The sequence below is a fragment of the Medicago sativa genome, chromosome 5 (genome assembly GCF_051527215.1).
Source record: "Medicago sativa cultivar Bolivia chromosome 5, Bolivia_mono, whole genome shotgun sequence".
NCBI lineage: Eukaryota > Viridiplantae > Streptophyta > Magnoliopsida > Fabales > Fabaceae > Medicago > Medicago sativa.
Genome location: NC_140753.1, coordinates 9,796,421 through 9,812,838, shown reverse-complemented (window position 1 = coordinate 9,812,838; position 16,418 = coordinate 9,796,421). Strand labels below are relative to the sequence as shown.

General features: G+C 29.3%; 1 pseudogene across 2 annotated transcripts; it reads right to left on the bottom strand.

Moving 5' to 3' along the window:
* Nucleotides 1-9,323: 9,323 nt before the first annotated feature.
* Nucleotides 9,324-12,932, bottom strand: LOC146919838 (LOB domain-containing protein 10 pseudogene; annotated as a pseudogene). Of its 2 annotated transcripts, none has more exons than XR_015011613.1 (3): nt 12,866-12,932; nt 11,001-12,083; nt 9,324-9,708 (listed from the first exon to the last, which is right to left on the bottom strand). The product of XR_015011613.1 is annotated as an LOB domain-containing protein 10 pseudogene, transcript variant X1 (transcript). The 2 variants fall into 2 exon arrangements; XR_015011614.1 differs by having other exon boundaries at nt 11,001-12,080.
* Nucleotides 12,933-16,418: the final 3,486 nt, after the last annotated feature.

Genomic DNA, 16,418 nt, shown 5'->3' with positions numbered 1-16,418 from the left:
TATAAGCAACTTTTCAAAAAAATTTTTGTTCCTTAATTTTGAGTGTATATTTATTGACTAAATGCGACTTTTACCCTTATTTAATTCCTACTATTAAATGTCATATTTATTGATTCAAATTGTTTTAAATTTTAGTGTGTTGCTCTAATTTACTCCTATAAGCGTGTTTTTTAAGTTGGAATATGAAAAGAACATGGCTAGCCACTGATAAATCAAATTGCTCTAGATTGTTCTGCAATTTAATTAAACTACGTACAATGTGTAGTTAATAGTGTATATCCCTTTTTTAAGTGATGCTTATTTCGATTTTGTAACATTATATATTTAATGAGGACATATCTGGAAATTTGTTAACAAAATTACATTAGTTAATGTGCTTTTTGGTCTTGATGATTTTTGGTTTTCTTTCTTATATTAAGGACCGAAGGGAATACTTCCTTTCAAAAAATTTTAAAGATGTCTTATTTAACTGCAAATTTGTAGGCTACAATCCAATCTCATATCATCTTTACATCCACAATATCATTTTTTTTCATTCTTTATCCACAATAATGTTTACAACATTTCTCGATTTAATTTTTCCAGTGTACGAATGCTTAAATCTTAAATTATCTAATTCTTCCGTGTACCAATGGTGAGAGAGTGATAGTTTAGGGACTAATTTCACTGTTTATTCCGCAAAAAATGGTCATAGATAACTCGTTGAAAACCAAAATTGTGACGACATAGTGATTGATTATAAGATGTTTCTCAACATCAATATAATATTATAAAGCTAAGGTTTGTAATTTGTCATTTGATTTACATGTTTGGTGAGTAAATCTCTTAGTTTGTCATTTGAAATCGTTAACACTTAATATTTTTTTGGTTACAAAAAAATATTAAGTGTTAACGATTTCAAATGACAAACTAAATATACTTAATATTGTATATTATGTATTTAATGTTTTGGAAAAGAAAAAAAAAATAAGTTATGGACCAAGGGTGAAGTGTCATGTCACTAAGTTTTTGTTGAAAGAATGTCACCAAGCTTTGTTGTGGTCGAAAGTTGAGAGAAAATACATTGAATGTTTTGCTATGTTAAAAAAATCTAATTTATTAATTGCTTAGATGATAGCAAATTGAGTTAACTTTTCACTATCAACAATATCTCCACTTTTTCTTTTGCTATTATTAATAATAGCTTAGATGATAGCAAATTGAGTTAACTTTTCACTATCAACAATTTCTCCACTTTTTATTTTGCTATTGTTTCAAATATAATGGTAGAAAGAGAATATCAAATTACCAACAATTGCACTACATCAATGTTGTTACCTCCACATTGAAATTGTCATTAATGATTTTTATTCATTTAAAACATAATTAACATTTTTTTAATGACACACTTCTTAGTTCCTTTATAATGACATTATCAAGCCGATACAATTGATGTACAATTAAGTGGAAAAATCATTTCATTACCCGTAATATGTAAAATAATATATTCTTTTTCCTAAAAAAAATATATTCTTTTCACTTTTTTTATTACTCTTTCTTTTCACCTTTTCTCTTTTATATGATAGAAAATAATGTTACAATTTCTCTAGGTGCTGGGTATCCAACCGAGTTTCTCATGTTGAAGAGAGAAACTCTCTACCAAGTGACTTCTTGGGAGACAATATTACAATTTAAAAATGACATTAATGATTTTAAAATGATATATTCTTTTCACTTTTAACTTTTTATCCATAAAAAAAGATTGATGAAACTTTAAAATATCACCTTATGATTTATTATAAAATTTTCATGAATGACTATTATACATTTAAAGTGAAAATAACACAATTCTTGTTGCATTTTTCAATTCGGATTAGAAAGAGAACGTCAAGTTTGAATTCAGATTAAAAAACGTAATATTTAAATAAAAAAGTAACCATATTGATTTATGGGGTTTTCAACTTCAATATTTTGATTTGTGAGTTAATGGTAATAATTAACATTAATATGCTAATTAAAAAGAATTTAATGGTAATTTATCAATAATCATATATTTTGATTTTTTTTTCTTTGACAAAATGCAAATAAATATTTTTATATTTTCACGATTCAATGACAATTAAAAAATAAAAAATAGACATAAATCATGACAATTCATAATGGCTCCTAATCTATAAAAAAATTGCATAATTAAAAATCACGACAATAACAAAAAATTGTATAGGAATAGTTTATATCACAAAAGTAACCATGAAATATTCGTGTGTTTGTTAAAAAAAATGAATTAATCGTAAAAAAAAAATATAAATATAAATAAATCATATACACTTTTTTTCTTCGAAATCATAACCTTAAAAAAAATGATTTTTTTAAAAAAATAATGGAAAAAATATGACTAACGTTAAATCAATAAAAAAATAATGGAAAAAATATGACTAACGTTAAATCAAAAAATTAACATGTTGATAAATCATAAATTAACCCTGTTATCCGTCAAAAAACCATTACCAAAGAATAGGAAAGTTTGTCTTGTACATGTCTCTTACAACAATAAGCATAAAAAAAAAAATTGTTGAAGAAAAACTATTTGAACCATGATATTCCAATTTTCTTTAAAATGGAATACATTAGAACATAATCACACTTGATGTCATTTGATTTTACAAAGCAACAAACAACAAATTATGAAAAAAAGTAGGATAGAAGCATGTGATGTGCAATGTTGTTGATATGGATATCTAATTTATAGACATATTTTGTGGGGTAGTTTAGACATTATTATTTTTATTTTATGCATATTAGGTAATTCTGAACTAAAATAAAACTTTTGGACAAACATTAAAATGCGTTTAAAGTGCATTATTTTCTATTGAATATATTGATGTGTTGACCTGCATTATTTTGTAGACACAAAAAAAAACTCATTTAAAGTACATATTAATGTACGGATTCTCACAAACCAAAGACGAACGATTCGAACCTTGATATTCCAACTTTCTTTGGAAGGGGATACATCAGAAACCAAGTCGATCCTTGAGGCCATTTTGATTTGATAGAGAGATACGAAGTTGACACAAAGAAAAAGAAATAAAATAGAAAAACAACTGACGTTTTCTTGATAAACTAATTGTGGTATACTTTTTAGTCCAATAAAAACAGTCAATATTAATTTACGTATCCGACATTAACAAAATAATCTTATTTTTTTTTTCGGTGCCAATAAAAATGGTTCTATTTCCTTAAAAAAAATGGTTCTATTTGAAAGTAACTAATGCACCTATTCAATTTAGAAAAAAAAAAACTTAGGTACAATTTCTTAGGTGATTTTCGTATGGTTCTTAACTAAATTCACTTTGATTTTCTTAAATTCATAATTTTCTCAGAGTTTATTATATCCAAAAAATTTGTAGTTTCAGTTAAGAACCATACCAAAAGCACCAAAAGAATTGTACCTAAGTTTTCCGCGGGCTTCTTCGATTTGTAGTAATAAAATCATTTTTTTTCTAAGAATGTCTAACAAACTTGTTGCCGTCACAAAAATCATTATTAATAATATCTTAAACAACCATTATAAGATGACTATTTATTCTCAATCTCCATTTATAATTGAATTAACATATTTTTTATAATATAAATTATAATATAAATGATATATATGGTTACAAATATAAATATAGAAAGTTATTGAAATCCAAATGCTTGAGAATGCTTGGTTTCTCAAGAGTGCCACGTGTCAATGCCATATTGAAACTTGAAAAAAGGGTCTTAAATTTATATAATATAGATAGATTACTATTCCTTAAGTATGGGGCTCTATTTGCGAGGCTGACCTCTCATGACACATGATTTGTATATATGGTCTTCCTAACAAATGCTTTTAGGGCATTTATTTAGGATTCAAATATAGAAATAATTTATAAATTTGATGTAAAAAAGGTTATTTTTTAAACTCTCAATGTGTTTGAATGCATTATTTCAAGACAAATTTTATTTTTAGACTAATTAGCAAATGCTTAAGTGCACTTGTTAGCATTTTCCTTGAATATATTATCACCAGTTTTAAATCAAATAAACTTGATTGATACCTGAATGAATAAAATAATGTATGAATGAAAAAACTTGATTTATTTGTAAGTTATCCTCAGCTTGTTGCAATGTTATTATCTGATTTATGATTCGAATAATGTGATTCTAGTCTGGTTGTGGCTGCTTAAAAATATTAATATCGTCCACCGAAAGCTTCAAAATAGGTGGTCCAACCGTTTGAAGCTTAATTTTTGTGTACATCTATAGAAGTTAATATTTGTGCATATAGGTTAGTTAACTTTGGTGTTTTCAGTCATGACTTTGTTTGATGGAAGTTCATTCCTCTCTTTATGAGAAATTCTTTTGTAGTAGGAATATGCTTCCTAACTTCAGATTTTCTTGATGGGCATGAGTTTTGGTTTACATTCCCCATGGTTTGTAATTTCTCTAATTTAATTTAATTAAAAAATTGGATGGTGGTTGTGGATTAGATCAATGGTGCCAACCTAATTGAGATGGTTGTCCTTGTCTAACTAGTCTATGTTCGTAGTGCCAACCTAATTAGGACGACTTAACTTCTCATAGCGCCTCTAACTTTCTTACATTACTCTAACCAGAAGACTAAACTTGAATTTTATAAACGTTAGTCTTAGTAAAAAAAAAATTGAAGATAGAAAATTTTAACATAAATGTCAAATTAAGCTCATTGTATAAAGCTTAGTCTTAACCATTACATCCAAGCACACTTCTTGTCGGATAAAATTAGGTATATGGATATTGAAATGTTTAAATAATTGCATAATCTCATAAAATCCTAAAAGAAAAAAACTCATACAAAATTAAATTACCAAAATGAGTCTTAAAGAAGGGTCATGCATATTGAGCTGTATCCTAGTAAGATACAAAAAACACAATAATAGACATCCGTACTAGTGGTTTTTACTGGCAGTGTTGTTGTGGGAAATTTCACCATTCTTATTTCTTTACACAAAAAATTACTGTTATTTGTTTTTACTTCTATCCCCATCCTGTTGACTATATTGAATAAGACAAGTCATGATAATATTACATTATATACGACGAAATATTCTAATTCCTTTATGCTATGGCCTATGGCATCTTCTTCCGATTTGTTGGCATCAGAATTCACCTGCCAGAGGTTGACTTCCATATAATGAGACATGAATCAAATGATGATATAGCTGGTATTGTTTGAGCCTTTGAGGCATCGAGAAAAACCCAAGTTGTTCTTTTAAAACAGACTTTCAAGAATGAAAGGAAATACCAAGAATGAGTAAAAAATGCACTAAAAATAAATAAGGTTTAACATCATATAAGCTTCCTTAAAAAAAAAAAATATCATATACGCCCAAAATATTCAAATACATGTGTTAATATCAGGACATTTTTCCCTCAAAAAAAAAAAAATATCAAGACATTTTATAATCCTATATAGTATCGAGATATGAGTTAAAATAAAATCACTCCATCATTTGTGAATTTCTTCCCAACATTTTGACCTAGCCTGACAATGACATCGAGGCACTATGATAAATTAAAATAAGACTAATTAAAATATGGTTAATTAGTGAATTGAAAATTGATAAACAATGACTTGTAAATAATTGAATAAATAAATAGATAGATATTGCGAAATGCTTGAGCTCGCAATACATATCCACCCACTAGCAAGTTTTCATGAAAAAAAAAACTCAAAAGAAATCAATTGCATGCCATTTTGTATCAACGGTTCCTACTTTGGATCCATTCATACAAAACTTTGTTCTTGCTTCAATTATACCTACAGTGAACGATGAAATTAGTCCCTCAAATTAGTATGTCTTTAGACCAAATACCGACGTTAAAAAAAGGCATTTTGGATTATTTTCTACTATTTATATTACAATTAAGTGTCATATTTACAAAATGAATTTTTTTTATTTTATAATTTCTTTCTTTAATTAATTAGTATAAATAATCAAATCTAACAAGTATAGACTATTAAAATATTTTTTAATAAAAAACTATAATCAAACTCATGTCATATTGTCCATAAGACATAACTTAACTAACAATGTCAATATTGTTAGTTTGTATGTCTACATCTGAACTCGAATCCAAACTTTGTTGTCGTAGTTTGTATGTGTTAATTTCAGGTAATGTTTATCGTTTTGTCTAAAAAAAACACAATTGTGCCATATTGAAATTGAAGTCAATCAATGAAATCCTTGTATAGCAGCCCACGATTTACTAACGGATTGTGCAATAACAGTATATGCAGAATGTAGAATTAAAGGACGTTATATTTGACGATCGAGAAGCCACTCATTGACTTCATATAAAATAATTACTATGATCTTTATAATTGTACATGAAAATTTGTTTACGTAATATTGTCGGTTGTGTACAAATCACTCAAAAAATGATGCACATGCCGTGAAGTAGCTTTTTTATTTGAAGTATTTATATACCATTTTTGACTTTATGGTATATTACACATCTATAAGTAACAAATAGGGATAATTGGCAACCAAGGAAGATATAGAAAAAGATTGTCAAGCTATACAGAAATGAGATTAGAGATGGCGTTCAGACTTTGGAAACATGAGTCATGCACCAGAACTACATTCCCGTGGAAAGGGAATCTCACTTTAGGGGTGAGAGATGTTGAAAATAACGATGAAACGTTAACAATATCAATGACTCAACGTGATTTTTCAAAACTCCCCAAAAATTCAGATATGTATGTTCTGACTTCATGTCACCCTTTCTATATGGTTTGGACCCTCAATTCTGACGGACTGTGGTATTGTTTCAACCTCAAGCTGTATTTATGAGATATTGTTCGTTTTGGTGTCTCGTAAAAAACCCTCGTGATTTTGTCATTTATAAACAACATTTCATTGAATTAGAAAGTGTGAGCATTATTTATAAACTACTCTTAATCCCAAATTTAAATAATAATAAAACAAGGAAAATGCTAACTTGTGTCTTCAAGGCACAAGTTAAGAAATCAAAGATAGAAACATTTTGTTGGTAATTGTGCACTCAATATTCTTGAAATTTACAATCTTATTTTTTCAAGACAAAATTTATACTTTAATTCCATTTATAGATTCTTAACTTGTGCCCTTAGGACACAAGTTAACACTACCCATAAAACAATATGAAACTTTTTAGTGTACCGATCAGCATCCAAGCTCACTATGCTCAGTTGCATTTTGGACAATGACTATTGTTGAGTTTCTATCTTCTAACAATTATTGATACATTATATACATAGATAAAGTATTCAATAGTCATTAATAGTACTACAATTTTATAAATGAAAAATGCTATTTAAAGCGAAAAGAACCATCTCGACTGTTTCACAACACATATGGCATGTATGACACTAATCCACTATTTCAAGATTTCCATATTTTTCTCCCCACCTCCTGTGATATCCGCTCAAAGCTGCTTTTGATTGGCTGGTTTTCATTCTTGATATTCGGGATAATTATTCTCGCTGTGTATAGCATGGTTGTTTATAAATATATTGCGATGTTTACAAAAGCCTGATTAAAGTTAAATTTAGATGTGTTTCTAGAGATCGTCGAATGTTTAATGGAGACATACAATATGTGTCATGTGTGAAATTTTACGTAACTTTGAGTATCAATTTTTTTTTTTTTTAGATTCCTTATACCAAAGATAATTTTGTTCAAGACGTAAGTATTACTTTCAATTGAGATTTGAACCTTGGTTTATGATGTTACGTGAGTATCAATTTCGCTAGACCCAACACCATCGGTATTAAGTAACTATCTTGTTTTTTTTTTTTTTTTTACAATGTATTCTGATATACTAAAGATGATTTTGTTCAAGACGTAAGTATTACTTTCAAGGGTTAAATATGTTTTTAGTCCCTATAAAATTAGGACCTTCTAAGTTTAGTCCTTACTTAATTTTAATAGTTATTTTAGTCCCTATAAAAAATTTCTGCACTTAATATTAGTTCTTACTCAATTCAAATTTATTTAATTTATGCTTAAACTCTTAAGTTTTTCAACATTTTTTTGCAGACGTGTTAAGAACTTTTTTAAAAGTTCCTCCGCAAAAAATTATCGCAAAAAATTGATTTCTATGTCCATATTTTTGTTACTCTTAACTTGAACTTTTGTCATTTAAAAAATTCATATTTAATTCATTTCATGTTAAAAAATTCTAGATTTTAGTAAATGAACCTTTCATAATGCTCTAAACTTGTCTAAAAAAGTTCGTTAAAAAATCTAAGAGTTTAAAGATAATTAAACAAACTTTGTTTTAGCAAGGACTAAAATTGCAAGTAATTTTTTTTGTAGGGATGAAAAAAGCCATTAAAATTAAGCAAGGACTAAACTTAGAAGGTCCCAATTTTATAAGGACTAAAAACATATTTAACCCTACTTACTTTCAATTGAGATTTGAACGGTCTAGCGAAGGAGTTTAGACTCACGTAACATCACAAACCGATTTAACCCTACTTACTTTCAATTGAGATTTGAACCTTGGTTTGTGATGTTACGTGAGTCTAAGCTCCTTCGCTAGACCCAACACCTTCGGTATTAAGTAACTATTTTTTTTTTTTTTTACAATGTATTCTGATAAAAATAAACATATAGTAATTATTAGTCTGTTTATGAAACTTATAGTACATAATATCACCGAGACTATTCCTAAAAAAAAAAACCGAGACTAATCTAATGGTCATGACCTCAAATACTTTATTGGTTTAAGGGTAGAGTTTAAGAATACATTGCATGCATAAAAATATATTAGTTATCCATATGCATGTATTTTGATATTCTTTTAACCTTATTATGAAATTGTTCTTGGGCATTCATATTCTTTTAACTTTATAAACCAAAAAAACACATTCTTTTGACTTGTTTGCACGTAGTGGAGTTAACTCAAAACTAGACTAAAACCTTTTTTTATTGTTTTTCTTATTTATGAGAAGATAAATTTTAAACATCACATTTATTTGTATATTTATTATCTCAACATAAAGAATGAAAACTATCAATCTAAATATATAAAAAAAAAAAGTTTTTGGCTTTCAAAATTTTAATCGCTAAGATGTAAGATCCATCAAGTCAATATATTGTGTTTACTTTATTGTCTTTTAATTTGTAAATTTAGAGCACTATTCAAATAGCATCAACAAAACTGATTGTCAAGTTTTGTGTTATCTTAGTTAGAATTTATAGCCAAATGACATTGAAGCTATGACGATAAAAGTGATTTGACAAAGGAGATGGAGCTATTTAACAAAAAAAAAAAAAATGAAAAGGAGCTACTAATTAAAGCCTTTAAAAGCTTTCTGAATTCTGATTTACATTTTAGGTTTTAACCAAAAAGAGGAATCAATTAAAACGTAGCCACTGCTTTAGATTCAATAAAGAAAGTCTCCAAAATCATCAATAATCAGCTTACTTTTCCGATTGTGTCTTGGAAATTTCCTTCAAAGCCAAGTAAAGCAATGCGGATAAATGAATCTCGCAAATACTCCTTCCGTAACAAAATATAAGCAAAAGATCCAAAGCAAAATCAAATGTACATCCAAAATTTAGACAAAAAATATTTGACTTTTTGGAATGAGTTTTCTTATATTTTGTTACGAGGAGTATGCTTTACTCCTCTCTTCTTTTTGTCTATCCATTAGTATCCGGCAGGTAAGAACTGCAGCCAAATTAAGAAAGGTGTTAAGAAGTGCCCAACAAATAATACATTGAATGTTATCAACAGCTTGTAAATTTATGCAAAAGATTTGAATAGCTGATGTCTAGCTAGATCACTAAATATATATATAATGATTAATCATTGCATGAAACGTAAAGTATACCACATGTCCTCTAACAAGTAATTTAGGGACTACTATCTTTCTATCGGATAAATGAAAGCCTTTTTCAAAGAGGCAACATGAACTTGTTTGTGACATATAACATTCATGGAAAATCAAGAAAAAGTGTTTTCAAATAATCATAGTTGTGAAGATATAAGGATGCAATATAAGCTGACCAAACTACCTTTTTTTTTTTTTTTTTGAAGGAACTGACCAAACTACCTATTGTAAAAAATATTGAAATTGGGATATTTTCGTTTTGGGTAAATCAAAGTATATATCAATACTAGTAGTAGCTAACCCCAAGTACAAGATGTGCCCACAATGGGATATAACTTGTATTTTATACCAACTTGGCTGGTATGTCGGTTTCCACAAATTCCCTTTCAAAATATACAAAACTTATAATCTCTTTCATTAGGTAAACACGAGCAATCACTTTGAGGCTATTGTTATTATTTATACACAAATTATACACAAGATGCTAGGATAGCTAATATGTTTGCAAAAGCCAATGTCTTGAATTGATAGATTGCCGAATTCCAGTAATACCTACAGGTACCTTACTTGACTTCAGAGCATAATATTCGATATTTTTAACATTTTCTCCCTAAAAAGTGTAAACTTTGTTTTTATTACCCTGCATGATGACATTTTAACTTGACAGACAAATCAATAGAATATGCCGTGCTGGCAAAACCAAAGTTAGCCATATTTACTGTTATATATTAAGTGCTCATAATTGAGGAACCAGACTAGACTTCTCTGATTGTGAAAAGACCATTCCCCTAACAGACCCTTTTCCTTAGTTGCTTACTATACTATACTACCCCACAATGAGTTATTAACTTTCTCCCTGCTACCAAACTAGATTGCCCTTGTTAATGAAAAAAGCTAGTACTATCTTTCTTCTAATAATTACAATGACATACAAAAAGCATTGATAGAAATCATTCATAATCACAGATTACCAAGTATAAGGAAACCCACGTGAACAGTCCTACATCAAGTGTCATCATGAATTAACCCAATAAAGAAAAAAAACAAAATTTTAAAAGGTAAATCATTCATCATTCATTAACAAACAATAAGAATATTGAAATGGGCCATGGAGAAAAAAAAAACATACCTAGTCTGAAAAGTGTTTGACGAAAAAGCAGGAAGTGGCAAGAGGTGCAAAATTTGAAAATCAACAAGAAGGACCAAGTCCAACACTCCTACACTCCTCGCTTTCCGTCTGTTGTTGATGAGTTTGTGGCTGTGCTTGCTTCTGTTGTGGTGGAAGTAATAGCTGAGCCTGAAGTGGAAGATGATGATGATTATGATGATGATGAAGATTATGAGATTCTCCTCCTTGTCCTTGTTGTGCTTGTTGCATGTGATGATAAGTGTTATCAAAAGATCCCAAAGCCAAAGAAGGAGACAATTGATCAGCAGCAACACCAACAGCAGAAACTGGGGACACTTGGTTGAACCCACCACCAGCAGAAGAATTAGAAACTGAATCCACATCAAACCCACCACTAAACCTCAAAAACTCTTGCTGTTGCTGCTGTTGTTGATTCTCAAAAGTCCTAAAAATCTCTTGCTGCTCTCTAGCAGCAACAGCAGCAGCCAATTGTTGAGCTTCCAAGATCTGATGTTGAGCCGCAGCAGGCATCTGCTGCGGGTCACGAATCACCATTTGTGCACCCGCGGTTACCGCGGGAACACCACCATTATAAGGGTAAAGAGAATTACCAAAAGGGTTATTATGCTGCTGCTGTTGCTGAAGAATCGTTGTGGGAATACCTTGAAGCGCCTGAGGACCAATATAAGTAGCAAGTTCCTTCTTAGCATTATTAAGTTCACCTTGAATAGCTCTTAGCTTATGCTGAAGAAGTGAAATAAGACCAACACAACCATAAACCGGATCCCTCAGCCGCGCCTCGGCCTCATAAGCCAACGACTTAACCGCGTCATCACGCTGCGTCGCGTTAAGCTCGTTTAACAGCTTAGCCACGTTACTAGCTCCAAAAACTTTGTGTACATATGCAAATCTTTGAGGATTGTCCGGTGGAAAATACGGTGCAAAAACACACTCTTGAGTGCATTTTCGCCGGAGAAACTTACACGCCGCACACGGTGAATTTGATGATGACGACATCTCTTTCCGATCTTAAATTTTTTTCTTCTTCTCTCTTCCTTTCTCTCTCACTCACCAACGTTACTTCTGAAAGTTAATTAAATCATCAAAATGAGATTATATTATATTAAATGAAATCCCTAATAAAAAATTAGTACTAACAGTGATCTAATCTAAATAGTATCTAGCTTTCACTATATCAGAATTGAATTTCAATTTTCTACACAAACAAACACGAGAGAGAAAGAGAGAGTCAAATGAAGATAATAATGATTAATTTTGTAGTAGTAATAGCTGTAAATAAATTAATAATAAAAAGGCATGGAAATTGAGGAATGAAATTGATGATTGATTCAACGAAGCTTCATCACGTACGTACAGATTCGTGATCGTGAAATCAAAAAATTCAACGATGAAATTATTAAATTAATCTAGGTCATTAAAAGCGTGATCTCTTTAATCCTCTTTTGACACGAAATTAACCGACATGAAACAAAAAAAAAAAAAACTAGTCAACAAAAAACTCTGTTAATTACTAACACATTTCAAATCACGCTACGACAAAAAAAAATCTCAAAAGAAAATAAACAGAATCAAGAAAAACGAAACTAGATGTGAAAATATGAAGAAAGTTGCACCGATAGATCTGAAAATGACGTAGTTTGCGTGCAAGTGAAGTTTGAAAAGACGAAAAAACGAATCGTAGGGTTTCGGCGGAGAATGGAAGTTGTTAGATCCATCAGTGACAAACTCAAAATCGAAATATTCGTTTGATCGATATGAATATATATATATATATATATCTATATATAAACAAATGAACGAATATATATCTATAGAGAGAGAAAGAAGAGAGAGAGAGAGCTTACAGTGAGGTGTGAAAGAATCGGCATGAGAAAGAAATTTTCACAGCATGTGATTTGTTTGAGAAAATGCAAAAGAAAGAGTTGAAGGAGATGAAATGTTATATAGAGAAAGAGTGAGAGAGAGAGAGAGAGAAGAGAAATAGAATTTTTTTTTTTTTTTAGTTTCTTGAGTACACTGCCACAAGAGCAAGCAAAAACACCTTTCATGGACCAGCCAATACTTAATTTCCTTTTTCTTCATTAAAATCTATCTTTATATATTTAAATCACTTTATTATTAATTATTTTACCTTCCTTAACTATCATTCTTGTTATTTATAGTCTTTCATCAGTGTCATTTTCTTAACTGTCTTCTCTTTTTTGGGAATTTTTTTTATTTATATTTTCAGATTTTATATGTTTGGTAAATTTATACTTATACTAGTAATATCAGTTAAGAATAAATCATGGGTTATTTACTCTCATGATTAGTTGATTACACGGTCCAAACTTATAATAAACAAAATAAACTATCTTCCTTGCCCTTTTCCCTCTTCTGCTAAATCCAAAATCCAATCATCAAGTTTTCTTTATCTAAATACATGGCATATAGCAGATATGATATGATGATATCAACCTTTTTGTATGTTACTCATCGAATTTTAAATTTCCACATTTAAATAAGCACTAAAATGGTATAGTGTATATGCATTGAATTTGTGACTTCAATGTATTTGACATTACTAAAACTGTATTTTTTTTTTAGTGATTTATAGAAGATAGTGCAAACTGAGTATTAAAATTAGAAGTTTGAAATCCCCAAAAACTTGAAATGGACATGTGCATTAAATAAAATAATGGTTAATAAATGATATTTTTATCATCCTTAAAAATATGATATTTTTATTAATTCATCCTCTATTATTTTTATTTCATTCCTCTTCTATTTTAAAACGAGTGTCGTTAAATGTTTCTACACACTCATTAAGAAATAAAATAAATTGTCAAGATATATGACGTTTTATTAAACAACATTATTTACCATTGTTTTGTTTTTCATGCATACATTCATTAGAGGACATAATTGAAAGAAGAAAAAAAATACAAATGTGACAATCTTTTAAATGCACATATAGAATAAAGAGTGATAACACCTTATTTTATAAGTCGGTTTTGTAAAAATGTGTTAAATAAAAATATAATGTAATATCCGAATCTATTAATCAAATAAACCATTATTCATATCTACACATTAAGTCCATCATTAATGTTGGGTTAAAGAATTGTACGGGCGAAAATTCGATTTTCACGTTAAATAAAGATAAGACTTAAATAGAGTTTATAAAATATGGTACTTTTCACTTTGATCGATTGTCTAATGATGATTAGACAAAATTAGAAGTTTAGTCCTTTTAAATAGGTTAGGTGCTTTGTCTTTTTTTCATTCCATTTTTGTCATTTTGATTCATTTCTATATGAATTTTCAAGTTTCAAATCTATAATTTTCTTATGAACTTTCAATCTTTAAATATACGGTCTTTCATCTATGCTTTCATATAGATCTTAGATTTAAAATTTAAAAATTCATACACAAATAGACTAAAAAGATAAAATTGCAATGAAAAAAATGATAAATAACTACACTCTTATTTAAAATTAAGTTAAGAGATTAAGAATGTAATTTTTTTTTTTTTTGATATTTTTGACTCACAATTAAAATCTAATACTCCCTCCGTCCCGGAATAACTGACCCATTTTCTAAAAAAAAGTGTCCCAAAAAAACTGACCCATTTCAATTTTCAATACAACTTTCATCATTCCCAATACAATATAACACTAAATAATACTACTTTTATCATTCCCAATACAATATATTCCACTTTCCCCTTTATTTATACACTTTTCTTAATCTGTGTGAAAAACCAAAGTAGGTCAATTATACCGGGAGGGAGGTAGTATTAACTAATGGTTAAAGATTTGTTTGGATAAAATGTAAAAAATGAAGGACAACTTTTCCATAGTAAAAAAAGGTGTGAACGAAGGTTGGAGAGTTAAGTTAGTTCAGGCTTTTGCTGCGAAACGCAATGATGAATGTATTTTCTCTCTTTATGCACTGGAAACTGCAGCATACGTCCGTGTACCGTGCGCGTCAACACTATTATATTGTTTGTCACCGCTCCCTCTCCCGTACACTCTCCACTACTTTCCCCAACACTTGTCTTTTCTGTCACACATTCACCAAATAGGGCATTTTAGTAATTACCTCTTACTAGTAGTACTATGGTTAATCTTCAACCAGGCCCTGCGTACATATGGACATGAACGAAAAAAAATTGTTTTCTTTGTTGAAAATAAAATAATAAAGGAAAATGTATAGCGATGTCTTGGATATTAGCTAAGGAAGCAAATATAGTACTAATGTATTGAAAGTTGTACCGTCAACTCCTTAGATGTCTAAAAATATATTATTTTTGACTTAAAACTTTTTTATTTTGACTTCCTTGACTAATGCCCTGGACACTAGTTAGCGTGACTCAATAAATAAAGAGAAATGCTAACTTTTTTATGAAATTTTGTGGGATCGATACATTGAGAATCAAAATATTTGACTTTTTAATGAAATAATTTCTTATTTTAGAATCTGTAAAGAGTGTCCAAGTTGGTTAGTAAGATTCATAAATAAAAGAAAAATGATAACTAATGTCCTTAAAATATTACTTAAGCATATAAAAATAGTAACTTTTACATTAAAAATTGTATAGTTATGACTTTTACATGGATTTGACTTGTATTTTTAAGATAAAATTTCTTTTTATGAATTCTTAAACACTTGCTAACAAGTTTTTATATAAAATGAGAAGTGCTAGCAACTCCCTCTTTCGAATACTCTTTTTTATTGGTTTAAATTATGTATTTATATTTTACAAATAGATATTACATAAAGTGGTGAAACATTACATTGATTTTATCTGGTGAAAATGTCCGAGTCTATATGATAGAAAAAATGTTGAAAAATGAGTGTTAGCATTTCTCTATATAAAATAGGTGCACAAGCTACGAGGTGCATGACCTGCTATTTCCGGTCAAAGGGTGTACTGAGTCTAAGATAGCCCAAAAAAGAAGAGTGGTGTGAAATTAAATGTAGAAGGTTTTTCTTGGAACTTGTGTATTCAATGTCTTAAAAGTTGTAAAAGTTATACTTTTAATGTAAAATTTATTTTTAATTTCTATTTTAAGCTTCTTAACTTGTGCCCTAAGGCAGTGGCGGAGCCAGGATTTTTATAAAGCCCAGGCGAAAAATTTTTTGCAACACATTTATAGGGGTTTACATAAGAAATTGCAAGCAAATAATAAAAAATTTAAAGAAATTGCCCAATTTATAGGAGTTTATATAAGAAATTCAAGAGGATTTACATAAGAAATTGCAAAAAATTTGGGCCGGAGTCCGGACGGATGCCCGAGCTCGCCGGACCTTAAAACCGCCCCTGTCCTAAGGGCACAAGTTAACAAGACCATGTGATGAATTTCTTTATTTTCTTCTTCCTTCTCCTCCCGTTCTTGACTTGAGCTCCTACTA